General features: G+C 45.4%; 1 protein-coding gene across 7 annotated transcripts in view; it reads left to right on the plus strand.

Annotated features, from left to right (window-relative positions):
- TSPAN18 (tetraspanin 18) overlaps positions 1 to 13,713 on the plus strand; it is a 192,730-nt gene that overhangs the window by 119,221 nt on the left and 59,796 nt on the right. For all 7 annotated transcript variants that reach the window (XM_088057289.1, XM_088057290.1, XM_005522412.3 and 4 more), the window contains exon 2: positions 6,468 to 6,598. The gene's annotated coding sequence lies outside the window, so the exon portion shown is untranslated. The remainder of the gene's footprint in view (positions 1 to 6,467; positions 6,599 to 13,713) is intronic.

A 13,713-nucleotide genomic window follows, 5' to 3' on the forward strand; every position in this document is an offset into this window, starting at 1 on the left:
GAGTTGTGTGTATTGTATTAGTGTATTGACTGATAACACACGGGTAATATATGAAACATCTGCCTTGGAAATCCCTGCACTAGAGTGGCTCTGAGTTGGTGAGTTGAAGGCCCCATGATTAGGTATATTAAAAAACTTCACTTAACAGCACCTGCCAGCACTTGTTCATTACACAGGGGCCATTTGGCCTCTTTGGGGCAATATTTGGGTGCCAGCTAAGAATTCCTTGTGCTTATTTACCTCAGAATCCCTAAATCTCCTCCCCATGAAGATGAGAACCATCAGTAGCCTGTCAGCTTTGCTTTTAAGGATGAACTTTACAAGCTGTAAAATGAAAAAAAAAAAATCAGGGAAAAACAGGAGAACAAGAAAGAAAGAAACTGTGATCTCCACACTGAAGGAATAAGCTTGAGATTGAAGATGTTCTCTTCCCAGTTAATTCACTGGCTTCTTGCCTGATCTTTACCACCAATAACTTTCTGGATTTCTGCTTCCCATCTGTAACAAGGGAAATACTATTATTTTTTTCCTGGTTTTTATTTGTTTAGTCAGCTAGCTTTTTGGGCAGGGAGCTCTTTTATGCTGCACACAGTAAGAAGCTTGGTTCTGTGGGACCTCAAGGGATTCTTGTGATATGAACAGTAACAAAGGGGCAGGAAGATGTGCAAAGGAGTGTTTGGGAAAGATGGCCAGTAGTTAACCTTTTTTTTTCTTTCTTTCTTTTATTGGGGGGGGAGAGGACAAATTCCTTTGCCTTAGTTGCCAGGGAAGTTAAAGTATTTCTGAAATGTAGCTTTGAATAGTTTGTCACAGTTCAGCATGGTGCTCAGTAGGCCACATGACTTCTTTGTGGTAGGATTCCCTATTGCAGTGGTTACCATGAACATGATTGACATTCTTGCCTTTGGTCCCTGATCAGGTAGTTTTTTCATTTCAGGGCATGGGAAAAAAAAATCTACATTATTTTGTTAGCATTAAATATTAATTGTGATTGTTAATAGTTAAGCAGCCAGCAGTGTTGGTGGGGAAACTCCTGGAGGACAATGCAGTCACTGGTCACAGCCAGCACAGCTTCATGAGGGGAAAGTGGTGCTTGTCAAACCTCATTTCCATTTAGGACACGGTAACCAACCCAGCTGATCTAGGAAAGTCAGTAGGTGTCATCTTTTTGGACTTCAGCGAAGATTTTGACTCTGCCTCTCACAATATCCTTCTGGACAAAACACCCAGCGCACAGCTGGATAAACACATCATGTGATGGGTGAGCAGCTGGCTCTCACAGCTCAGGCACAAAGGGTTATAGGGAATGGGATGGCATCAGACTGGCATTTGGTCACTGGTGGGGTTCTGCAGGGCTCCATCCCTGGCCCCGTCCTCCTCAACATCTTCATTAACAGCTTGAACTCAGGACTTGAAGGAATACTAATCAAGTCTACCAACAACATTAAATTGGGAGGAGCTGTCGACTCCCTTGAAGGCAGAGGCCCTGCAGAGAGACCTGGCAGATTAGAGAGATGGGCATTCACCAACCATATGAAGTTTAACAAGGGCAGGTGCCAGATTCTGCAACTGAGATGAGGCAACCCTGGCTGTGTGGACAGACTGGGAAACAAAAGGCTGGAGAGCAGTGACACAGGAAAGGGGCATGAGGGTCCTGGTGGACAGAAAGTGGATTATGAGTCAGCAGTGCCCTGACAGCCAGGAGGGGCAAGCATGTCCAGAAGTGCATCAGGCACAGCATCACCAGGCAGACAAGGGAGGGGATTGTTCCGCTCTGCTCTGCACTGGGGAGGCCTCACCTCGAGCCCTGTGTGCAGTTTTGGGTGCCACAATATATGAAAGACATGAAACTATTACAGATTGTTCAAAGGATGGCTACAACAATGGGGAAGGATCTGGAGGGAAAGCCATATGAGGAGTGGCTGAGGTCACATGCTCTGTTCAGCCTGGAGAAGACACTAAGGGGAAACCTCATTGTGGTCTTCAGCATCCTCACAATGGGAAGTGGAGGAGCAGGCACTGATACCTATTCTCTCGTGACTGGGGACACGACTCAAGGAAGACATGAAGCTGAGTCAGGGGAGGTTTAGGCTGGATGTTAGGAAAAGGGTTTTCACCCCAAGGGTGTTTGGGCACTGGAACAGGCTCCTCAGGGAAATGAACACAGCACAAACCTGACAGAGTTCAAGAAGCATTTGGACAATGCTCTCAGGCACACGATCAGACTCTTGAGATGTCCTGCATGGGGCCAGGAGTTGAACTCCATGATCCTGATGGGTCCCTGCCAACTGAGAATATTCTGTGAATTCAGTAGGGTAGAGATGGTGGATTTGGCCAGTGTCTGATCACATCATTTGATGTGCACCCAGATGTGTGCTGGCTGTTCCCCACAGCATGTTGAAGAGCTCTCACACACACACACACACTTATATATCTAAACTCAGGTTTCAGAGGTGGGTCAGATCAGCCTGAGGCATTGGTCGTTGTGACCTACATTTTCCCTGGGCATAATTTCTGTGGGAAAAAAATTGTTGTGTAGATAGATATGTACCTTTAATTTTCATACATTGTGACAAGACTGTTTTCAACAGGCTGAAATGAATTTTGCCCCAGTCTGTAACTGGAGTTGCATCTGGTGCTCCTGGGAATGCCAAATCTCACATCTGATCTGAAATGCCAATGAGCCCATATGAAGCTGTTAATGTTTGTGTGAGGTTTTTTAGTCCTCATTACCAACCTGATAGAAAGATAATTCCTCAGCTGCTGTTCCAACCTGTGGGATTTTACCCACTTAATTAATTTTCCTTCTTGCTAAAAAAGATCTCCTTTTATGCACAAGGAGCTGTGCTTGACTTGCTTTTCAGAGCCTCTTCTCATGTCTGTATCAAAGGCACAGAGGCCCCAGAAAATAGAGGGTGAGCCCTAGGGGCAATGTGCTTGTGGAGGCTGAGCTTGGATAAGCTGCCTTGTGAGCTAAGGGCAAGCTCCTGGAGGGGAGTCTGCCCAGTGGAGGGGGTCCTGGTTCCTTCCCTGCTCCCCCCTTTTGCTACCACTCAGCAATAAAATGGAAGCCTGGGATGTGACCAAAGGATAACAAACCACTTGCTGAATGCCTGCTGAGAGTTTAAAATGCCAGCCTACACCACTCTCCCCAACCTTTCAGCATGTCAGCAAGCTGTCTATGTAAATAAATACATATATCAAACAATAAGCAGGCGCCTTTTTAGCATGCACTCTTTCAGGCTGAGATGCTCAGTTCTGGTGCGGCTCATCTCAACATCTGTCAAGCTAATGCCAGCTCCACAGCTCCCTTGTATTTAATGCACAAAGATTTGTGTTAAGTAATGAGGAGCTGCCTTGCTTTACATCTGTTTTGGTGCTATTTCTGATGCATAAAATGTTAAATGGGAATGCTTTGTGTTCCTCCTGATGTCTGTGTCAGTATGTAGTGCAAACTCTTGTTGCTTATGCTTGATTAAGTAGCTTTATACAACCACGTATACAGAAAGTGTCATTTGCAAAATATACCACCACAGGAGCCCCAAAGCATAGAAACATTGAGGTGGGGAGAAGGCTGTGACAAGGATTGAATTTAAAAGAAAAGATTTTTTTTAGAAACTTAATTCCAGTAGAGTCAGTTGTGCCCCTTAAATCAAACTCAGGAGCCACAGAGTCTAAAGCCCCAAGGGTGTGGGGCTGTTGTGGGAGCAGCACCCCTGAGCTGCTAGTCCAGGTCAGGTCATGTCTAATCCAGGGTCTTGTCTCTGATAGCAGCCAGCACTGATTAGAGACAATGTCAGACCGGGGCAACAACCGGGAGAAATTCCACATTAAGCTTTTGTTTATTTTTGTTTTCATATCAAAAATGCATTGAGCCCAGATGATCCATAGTCCACTGTGCCTACTCCTCCACTGAATATTCACCTGCAGGCTAGAGGAGTGTTGGATCCTCTAGTGCTGCTGTCCATCTCTGTCCCCATGCATCGACCTTGGAGAAGAAACCTGCTTTTTATTTTCCTTATTCACATTTCTCACACGCTACTGCTTTTGTTCTGGTGAGATACTAAGGAATCACATTTCTTAAAAAAACAAACCAGGCAGATTCTTTATGCATGCAACAAGTCTTTAAGACAGCTTTCTGTCAGACTTTTCTGGAGTCTGCTGAGGGAAAGGAGAATATTCCTGCTGCCTGAAACACTTTCAATTGGATTACATATAAACAAAGCAGGGGGGAGCAGAGAGTCATAATCCTCCACTGGAGAGGAGGATTTATATGACCTGATATATCTTGTGTTTCTTAATGTTCCTTGAATGGAGATGATTGAAATCTTTCATCTGAGCAAGCACACACAGAAGACAAAATACATTATTAGTGATCTTAAATATATTAGAGCCCCCTGCTTCTGATCACAGTGGTACATCAGCTGGAATAGTAATAGGGGATGCATGGGGTTTGCCTACATGTACAGGACTTCCATAGTGGAAAGGGAAAATTGCTACAAAAGATGCCATCGAATCAAATTTTTGATGACTCTCTGTATGCCTGCCTATGACACTTCCCATGCTGTGGTTTCAGATCACTTTACAGCCGTGAATAAACTTTTTTTTTCCCCTCCCTCACTGTCTTCAAAGGCTGTGAGTTAATATCCAATACCTTATGTCTGAAAGGACTAGGACTGTGTTCAGTAGGATATGTTTTTGTTAGGCAGCAGACACTTTATCCTGTGCAGAAGTATATGGATGTGCATTTTCTACATACAAACACTTGCACCTCTCAAATATTCACCTTCAAAGAAACCAGGATGTGTTTGGTATGTGTGTCTTTGAAATGCCAGGTTGTACAGAGCAGAGTCTTGTAGACACCCATGGGAGGATGAGCCACAGCTGAAAGTGCTGAAAGAGTCCAGTGGAGACACAGGCATGGAGAACATCTGCCCAAGAACCATTTGGTGGGCCCTTGATCTGCCCACTAGACCACGCTGCCCCTCTATATGCCTGTAAAATGAATGTCCAGGGTGCAGAGCACTCCTCACCGATGCCCTTGTGTTCCCACTAATCCCTCCCTCTCATCTTGGGGAAGTGTGAAATAACACCTCTGCGCTGGGGAGCAGGGAGCTGCTGACAGAGGGCTGATACTCTGTGCGTGGGAGGAATTTCCTTTCATGTGGTCTGCTGTGACATTAGCACTTTCCAGCTGGCCTGTAGGTGGCTTTGTAATCCCTGGATTGACAAATGGCAGTTCAGCTCAGTATGGCTGTCATCTTCAGACAGCATGACAGAGAAGGGGAGCTTGACATGTCCTGCTGCAGCCCTGTCACAGTGTCTTATGGAGCTGCTCAGTGGAGTTGCTGTGACAAGACCTCCTCTCCCCGCTTTTCATCTTGATCCAGAAGGAGGTGCTAAGCATTGTGTGTTGCAGAGGGGTCAGAGATGCTACCTGATGTTTCATATGGACAGCTGGTATTGGCCCTGAGATCTGGAGTGGCTGGCCAGGGCAGGGGATTTGGACTTCAAAAGAAAGCAAAGCAACAAGGTAGACTAGAGAGGAGAGAATTAATATCATGAAATGGATTTACATGGCGCCATCTTCATATCTGAACTGGGGCTGTCAGGGAGAACGAGATCCAGACTCACTGCTGTTCTCCAGAGAGGAGCTGTTATGGAATGATTGCTCAGTTAAAGTGATGGCTGCACCTCTGTGCCCCGTGTCTGGCTGATTTCTGCAAGTAGAACACAGACACAACCTGGCATGATCCCTTCTTCTGTCCCTCTGGCTTTTTGTGCCTTTCTGCAGTCTCTGATTTACCTTCTTTTGCTTGCCTTATTGCTCGCACCCCTTGAGCACCTGTTGGTGTCTCCCTCCCACCTTTGCCTGCCTCTTAGCTCCATCACCTTGCCTTCTTTTTCATCCTCAGTCATTTCTGGCTCCCTCCAGAGTAAGTGTTTAACATCAATCCAGTAGGTGATCAGATGGGTGCGTGTTTGTTGCCTACAACGCAGAAAGGGGGTGTGTGTGTGTGTGTGTGTGTGTGTGTTAAACACTTACCTACCTGTCTTCATCACACACTACTCCATCCTCTGTTCTGGAGCTTGCCTTTTGGGGACTCACAGCACCTCTTCCTGGGCATGACTCTCCTCTGCTGTGCAGAGGAGCAAGAGGGGAAGATGCAGAGCAACTCTGTTGTTTCTTTCTTATTCTGCTGGAAATAGCCCTGTCCTCCTCCTGCCTTCTGGTCAAAGCCGTTTCCTGGTCAGCCTGATGAACTGGAAAGTAAGGAAGAAGATTTTGCCTTTAGTCCTGACCTTGACAGGGTCTTCAGGGTCACTGAGAGATGCTTCTCCTCCTTTCCTTCAGGTGTACAAGAAAGAGTTGGTCTTTACCCAAGCAGGAGGAAGTAAAACAAGGTGGCAATCTTCTCCTCAGGTTCAGGATATGTCTTATGTATTTTCCTTGCTGTTTCTAACAGGTTGACCAGCCTCGATCACAGTCCTAGAGACCTGGAGCAAGGATCCTGACCGATGCATATTCAGTACAGCCTGACTTCTTGAGGACAACAAGTATTTCCCCGAAAGCCTGTCCCCTCAAAGCAGCGCACAGGTAAGGCAGACAGTGCTTCTGATGCTCAGGCTCACCTGCACTGGATTGAGCAAACGACTTTTTCCATTAATTTGGCTCAAGAGGGACTTTGTCACCACTGCCTGCCATGTCTGTAGGGATGAAACCATACAATGTATTTACAGCATGGGGAAGGTTTCTCAGCAAAAATGTACTTTCAGAGGATCAAGACTGCCCATATGGTTGAGATAAATATAGGTTAAAAGCGTGGGAGTATGCTGAAAAAAGAAAAATGTTACATACGAGGTATTAATAAAACAATACTTAGATCTTCTGTTCTAAAATAATTCTGTATTGGAAATAGCTTAATTTAAACAGATTTTTTTTTAAGAAAAGGAAATAAAAGAATGTACGTTGTGGAGAAGGGGTTTAGTAAGAAATTAATTCAATAATGTTGTTTTCAACTCAGAAAGATGTATCAGGTCATCCGTAAGTGAAAAAAAAACAAACACAAAAGCCTTGCAGTTCCAATTGCTATGACTCATGGAAACCAGATCTAGAAAAAAATGAGGCCCTTTAGTCCAAACTCTTAATCCCCTACTAGTATGTAACATCGTTCCCAGCAGCGTCTACCAGTCCTGATTTAAATGATGGGATTTTCCCTCGTCCCCTTGGGATACAATTGCACAGACTAATAGAATTAATCTGCTTACTTCTCTTTCAACCCCTGACCGCTGCAGATGCAATTAGTAGTAGGTGATGGGAGGATTCTGTTTCCTATGCTGTATTATGAAGGCTTAGGGCTGTATTGTGTTAAACCAGACATCAGTTGCAAGCGTGTTTGCATGAGTGTGGCTTATCTGTCAGTACTCATTACAGCCCCATAAACGTCTCTGAACTACATTTGTCAGACTTAGGAGCTTTTCTGACTCGATCTTCTCGAGTGTGGCCCGGCTAGCTCAGTGATGAGGTTTCTCTTCACTCGAGTTTCAAGCCAGCATATGTTTGTGGGGTTCACTGATTTTCTTCAAGAATCCAAGTCTATAGAGCGAGTAAAGAAATCAGGGGGGGACTCTCTCTCTGGTTTGCATTCCACAGTTTATTTCTGTGAAGGGGAATCCAAAGGATGAGAGACCAAGGATTTGGGGTCTGAGGGTCTCTTTTAACAGGTTTCCTCGGAGGGAGGGAACATCAGAGAGAGAACCAATTATTTTTTCTCAGTTAGTACATCTTGCAAACTTTCTACAAATCAAGGTTACACACGCCAAGATAAAAAATAACAGACACTAACTTCTTCAAATGCCCACAAAGGTGTGGGAGTATTTCTATACAGAGGGGGAGAGGGGAGGAGAGGGGGGCCTGGTTTCCTGGCAACACAGGGGGGAAAGAAAGGGAAGGCAAGGTAAGCATGCCCTCTCAGCTTCCATAGTTTAGAGGCATTCTGGGACAGGAAAAAGTTACAAACTTCCGTGTAGGAAAGAAGAGTTCTCTTCTCCCAACCCCGTGCTTTCCTGGGCTACTAAGAAACTTCACAAGCAGCTGGAAATGCCAGCGGGGTCCTCTCTTTACTCTATCCGGCCTCTCGCCATGGGGCTGGGGAGAGAAACTCCAGTACCCATGGAAACTTAACGCCAGGTAAACAGGAGAAAGAGAAGCTGGGGGGGAATTACAACTAAAAGATGGGAAAAGATACATTTCAGGCTATCAACTACAACATCTCTCCCTAATTTTTTTTCCAAAAGAAGGAAGGGAACTTGGTTTTACTTCTTCAAACCAAGGGGAAGGGGTTTGGGGTTTTTTGGGAATTTGGGAATTCCACAGCATTTATCTGAGGTGGCAGGAGAAATTAACTTGGTGGTGGTGGTAACACACCAACGTTGCAAAACAGAAAACATAATCAAAACAACAACAATAATTGCAAAAAACCCTAAAACAGTCCAGAAAACAGAAGACAGCTATCCCGAAAAACCCCATCCTGAAAAAATGTCTACAAAACTGTCATACTGAGGATGGTTTTCTTCTTAAAATAAAGGAAAACAAGAACAAAAACCATTAGCTAAATTAAACAATAAACAGATTCAACAGTGGAAAGACAGGGTAGAATGGAGAATCTGGATTTCCTCCTCCACCCAAATACCTGTTTGTTTTTTGAACTTCTGCTACTGAAATATCGGGGGGTCTTGTGGGATGTTTTTCAATGTACGGTTTTACCCACCTCTGTGGGAGCCACCCCAAACCCAGGTGTGTTGAGACTCAAGGGTATCCACTTCCCCATGTCACTAATTTGCAATGCTCTTCAGTTTTTCGACTCTCGGGGTCTCTCTTCAGCACTGGTGATGTTCCTTGAGCTTGTGTTTGCCATGAGGGGAGAAATGCTTAACCACTGGGGGGTTTTGATTTTTCCATAGAACAGTTTAAAAAATTGAGAGTGAACAGGGCTTTGCATAATCGTTCTTGTGGTGTTAACTTTACTTTGTTTTTCCATTGATTTTTCAAAACTCTTTTGAGTGACTGGTGTGCTTCTCTCTACTATTGCTTGACCTGTTGGAGAGTGGGGGATTCCTGTCTTGTGTCTCACTCCCCATTCCTGCAAAAATTCCTTAAACACTTTGGAAATATATGCTGGTCCATTATCTGTTTTAATTTCTTTAGGGATTCCTAGTACAGAAAAAGCTTGCAACAGGTGCTTTGTGGCATGCACACCTTTTTCTCCTGCATGGGCTGAGGCAAAAATTGCTCCCGAGAAGGTATCAATGGATACATGTACATATTTTACCTGTCCAAATTCAGGGATGTGTGTTACATCAGTCTGCCATACTTCACAGCTTTTCAGTCCCCCTTGGATTGACCCCAGCACCCAGGGATGGCAGAGCTGTGCGCTGACAGTGGGGACATGTGGCCACAATGGCTTTGGCTTGATCTCGTTTCAGATTAAACTGTCGAATCAAACCTGTACATTCTGATGAAACATTTCATGGCTTAATTTTGCCTGTTGAAACAGGTCAGGGAGTCTGGCCAGTCCAACAGGGGCAGCAGCCAGGGAATCAGCTCTGTCATTCCCTTCTGCTATGAAACCAGGTAATTCCATGTGCGACCGGGTATGCATAACAAAATAGGGATGTTCCCGATGGGAAACTGCATAAATTAATTTTGAGAGCAATTCAAACAAAGTTCTGTTTGAGATCTCCTTGAGGACTGCATTTTCTGCTCTGGAAACTACTCCTGCTACATAAGCTGAATCAGTGACCAAATTGAATGGTTCTGAAAACCTCTCAAATGCTCTAACCACTGCTGCTAACTCAGCAATTTGAGGGGATCCTTCTACATAATCAACATCTGTTTCCCACTGCTGCGTCTGAGGATCTTTCCAGGTCATTACTGACCTTCGGGATGCTCCAGAAGCATCAGAAAAAAACAGTCAAAGCTTCAAGGGGCTTCTGACTCTTCTTATCTTTTGGTAACCAAATTAAATTTTGAATTAAACAATTTGTGTGCAGGGGCATGAAATGAAATCTGCCCAGTAAAATTCCTCCAGAGCAATTTGCAGGGTCTCTTGATTCCTCAAGAGGTGCTCAAACATTTCTCTGGTCATCTTCACTGAGGAGGTTTCTTCTCAGAGAGGCTTAGGGGCAAATGTATACATGAAAAATCACAGCCAGCAAGTTCTCTCATTCTCAGCCTGGCCTTTCCAACCAGCTGGGCCATCAATTCCTGTGGCCTTGTAATATTTTTGGACCGATGGTGACTGAGAAAGACCCACTCAATGATTATCAAATGGTCTTTCTGGTCCTTTGTCCCACTGAAAAATCAACCCCTGAAGGTGTGGCAATTTCCCCCATTACAATAAATTTGAAAGGCAGCTCTGGATGGCATCTATGTGCCTGTCTCTTCTCCATCATGCTGCTTACCTTCTCTAAAGCATCCCTGGCTTCTGGAGTCAGAGTCCTTGGGAGCACTCAGCTCATCTCCCCCTTTCAATAAATTGAAAAGAGGGGCTAGGTCATCAGTGCAATGCCTAGCCAAGGCCTAACCCAATTCAGTGTTCCACACAGAGAGTGCAGTCCGGCTAAGGTTTTGGATTGCTGTTTAAAAGCTAATTTTTGAGGAACAATTGTTTTTGCAGTGATTTCTAGACCTAGGTATTTCCAAGGAGGCATCTTTTGTACTTTTTCTTCCTGAAGGGTGAGTCCTGCAGTTGTTAAAACTTTCGGTCACCCGGTCCAGTGTGGACTGGAGCAATTTTTCCTGGGGGGCACACACTAGCACATCATCCATATAATGCAGGATTGTGGCTTCCCCCACCTCAGCCCGCACAGGGGGATAACAAGGCAGCAACATACCATTGGCAAATCACAGGTGAATTTTTTTATCCCTTGGGGGAGGGATTTCCAATGAAACCTTCTCATTGGGGCTTCTCTGTTGAGGGAAGGCACAGAAAAAGCAAACCTGGGGGCATCGATAGGGTCTAGAGGAATTTTGAAAAAGCAATCTTTGATGTCAATCACAGCCAATTCCCAATTTTTGAGGAAGCATGGCAGGAGACGGCATCCCTGGTTGAAGAGGTCCCATGTCTACAATGACTTTGTTAATTTCTCTCAGATCATGAACTAATCTCCACTTGTCTTTTCCCTGGCTTTTTAATGACAAACACAGGGGAGTTCCAAGGGCTAAAAGTAGGTTCAATATTGCCTTGGGCCAATTGCTCATCTACTAACTCGTTTAGGAGCGCCTTTAATTTCTCTTTACTCAGCGGCCACTGGGGTATCCAAATTTGGGGAATCTGTGGTCTATTCTAGTTTTTGGGTCTGGCGCTTCTCAGTGGCTGCAATCAAAAATCCCGAGGTGTTTTCGGAATTTTCAATGCGGACTCCCCATTGGGACATGACATCTCTTCCCCACAGGGAACCTGGAAATCAGTGACAATGGGGCGAATAGGATGCTATTTGCCCATCAGGTCCTTTAATCTGAATGGGTTCCTTTGATATCTTGGCCAATTGGGCTCCCCCTATACCTTGGATGTGGCTAACCATCGGTTGCAGTTCCCATTGTGGTGGCCATCTCCTTTCAGGGATGACAGTGACATCTGCTCCTGTGTCTATCATGCCTGTCATTCCCATGCCTTCACTACCTTTTTTCAAATGGCATGAGATGATGGGTTTGTTTTCTCCCACTGCTTGAGCCCAGTAGATCTGAGGTGCTACATCATCTACTGGATCCCTGATGGAATGGGAATAGCTTGAGCAATTACCTGCCCTTGTGCCAGGTAGAATGGTGGGTTGATGCACCGTGCCAAAAGGATGAGTGCATCCAAGTCAGCTGAAAGAGTGACAGGAGAAATTTCAATCTCTGGGGGTGTGTTTTTTGTGTCCCCAATAACAAGAAACTTACAATTCAAGTCGGGGGTCAGTTTTTCCCTCAGTGGGTCAACGGAAACAACCGTCCAGTGGCGAGACCTAAAAAATTGATCTTTCACAGTAAACAATTTGAGAGGTAATTTTGGCTTCCAAACCTCACAACCATTGGTGTTATTTCGGTGGCAGAAGTCAGACCTGTGAGAAACGTCACATTCAATTTTCCCTCCCCCTGCGACTTCTATTCTACTTGCGTCTCTGCGCGGAATAGACTCGCGCTGCGTATCTAGTTTTTTTGGTTCTGAGGACCCCCTCCCTTTTCCAAGTTTCTTTGCCCTTGCTTGTTAGGATATGGCACTTGGCAAAACTTTGCAAAATGTCCTGGCTGTCCACACCGATGACAGGTGAACGCTCCCTTCGGCTTTGCTGGTGATGGCAGAGTAGGTACAGTTGTGGCTGCAAATCCTTCCTGGGGTTCTTTGGGAATCTTCAGTCCTTGGCATTGAAGTGCTGATTACATCCGTACACATCTCGATCAAAGTTGTCAAGGTCGGTGGTGGATCTTTCGGCAGCACCCGAATCAGTGCTTTGCAGGCTTCATTCGCATTCACTCGAGCCATTTCCAACAGCAAGTCAGAGTGCAGGGTGGTATTCTGCACTTGTCTTTCAATCTGTACCTTTAATCTATTCACAAAAATCTACAAATCTTTCATCAGAACATTGTTTAACTTGAGCATAGGGAACAACAGATTCAGAAAGAGGAATATTGAAAAATGCTTTCTCTGCAGCTTTCTTTATTTTCTCTCTAACTCCTTTTGGCAAATTTTGGGCTTGGTCAATAGGTTCGCTCCAATCACCTTCACCACATAAATGATTCATGGTAATTATTTTACCCCGTTTCATCTAAAGCTTCAAAATCACTGCTCAGTAATTCTCCCAAAAGGGTTTTCAACAATCTTTTCCAAGCCCCTTCCCAGAGCAAATATTCTCCTGGGGATAGAAGGCAGGAAAACAAATCCTTCAAATCATGGGGGACCAATTGGTTGGAGGAGAGGGTTGCCTTTAAAAGACTTTTAAAAAATTTGCTTTCCTTTCCAAACTCTTTTTGCTGCTTTGCATAATTCCATTTTCAATCGAAATGAGGTAGCTTTCCATTCTGGTAATGTTCCCCCCCTCCCATAAGTTACAGGTGCTGCAAAGAAGGCAGGCCTCTGTTCCTGGTTTGTCCCTTCACCCCCTCCCTTCTCCACACTGTGTGAGCTGGAGGGAGTGGCCTGGGAGCCAGCAGCAGAGAGAGGGCAGGCGGGGTTGCAGGGGGGGTCGGAGGGGTCAAGGGGGGGGTGCCTTGGGAGGGAGGAACCCCTGAGGGGAGGGGGCGGAGGAGGAGGAGGGGGGGTCTGGAGGACCAGGAGGGGGGAGGTCTTGAGGGAGGAAAGGGTTGAGGGGGGGAGGGGCAACAAAGGGATTGTGGGAAGAAGAAGCAACCTGGGGGTTGACCATGTGCTCGCCACCATTTTGAAGTTCCTGGGCCCTTTGTGTAACACTTGGGGGGGAGGCTCACCATGTGGTCTCCTCCTTTTTGTGTACCCAAAAGACCACCAGGAACAAGAGGAGAGGGATATTGAGGTAAAAGAGGGGTAGGAGAGGGAGCTGGGATGGGTTTTAGGGAAAGGTTTTCCAACAGCTTGGCCAGAGCTACTGAACAGGGGTGCTGAGAGGACCTCCCCCAGCTTAGGGTAACAGGGTTGAGGTAAAGAAACAGGGTTATCAGGGTTAGGATTGGATAACTTTTTTTCTTCTTTTTCA

This window comes from Pseudopodoces humilis, chromosome 7 (assembly GCF_049639895.1).
Source record: "Pseudopodoces humilis isolate 2021_Gansu_Grassland_sample_001 chromosome 7, ASM4963989v1, whole genome shotgun sequence".
Lineage (NCBI taxonomy): Eukaryota > Metazoa > Chordata > Aves > Passeriformes > Paridae > Pseudopodoces > Pseudopodoces humilis.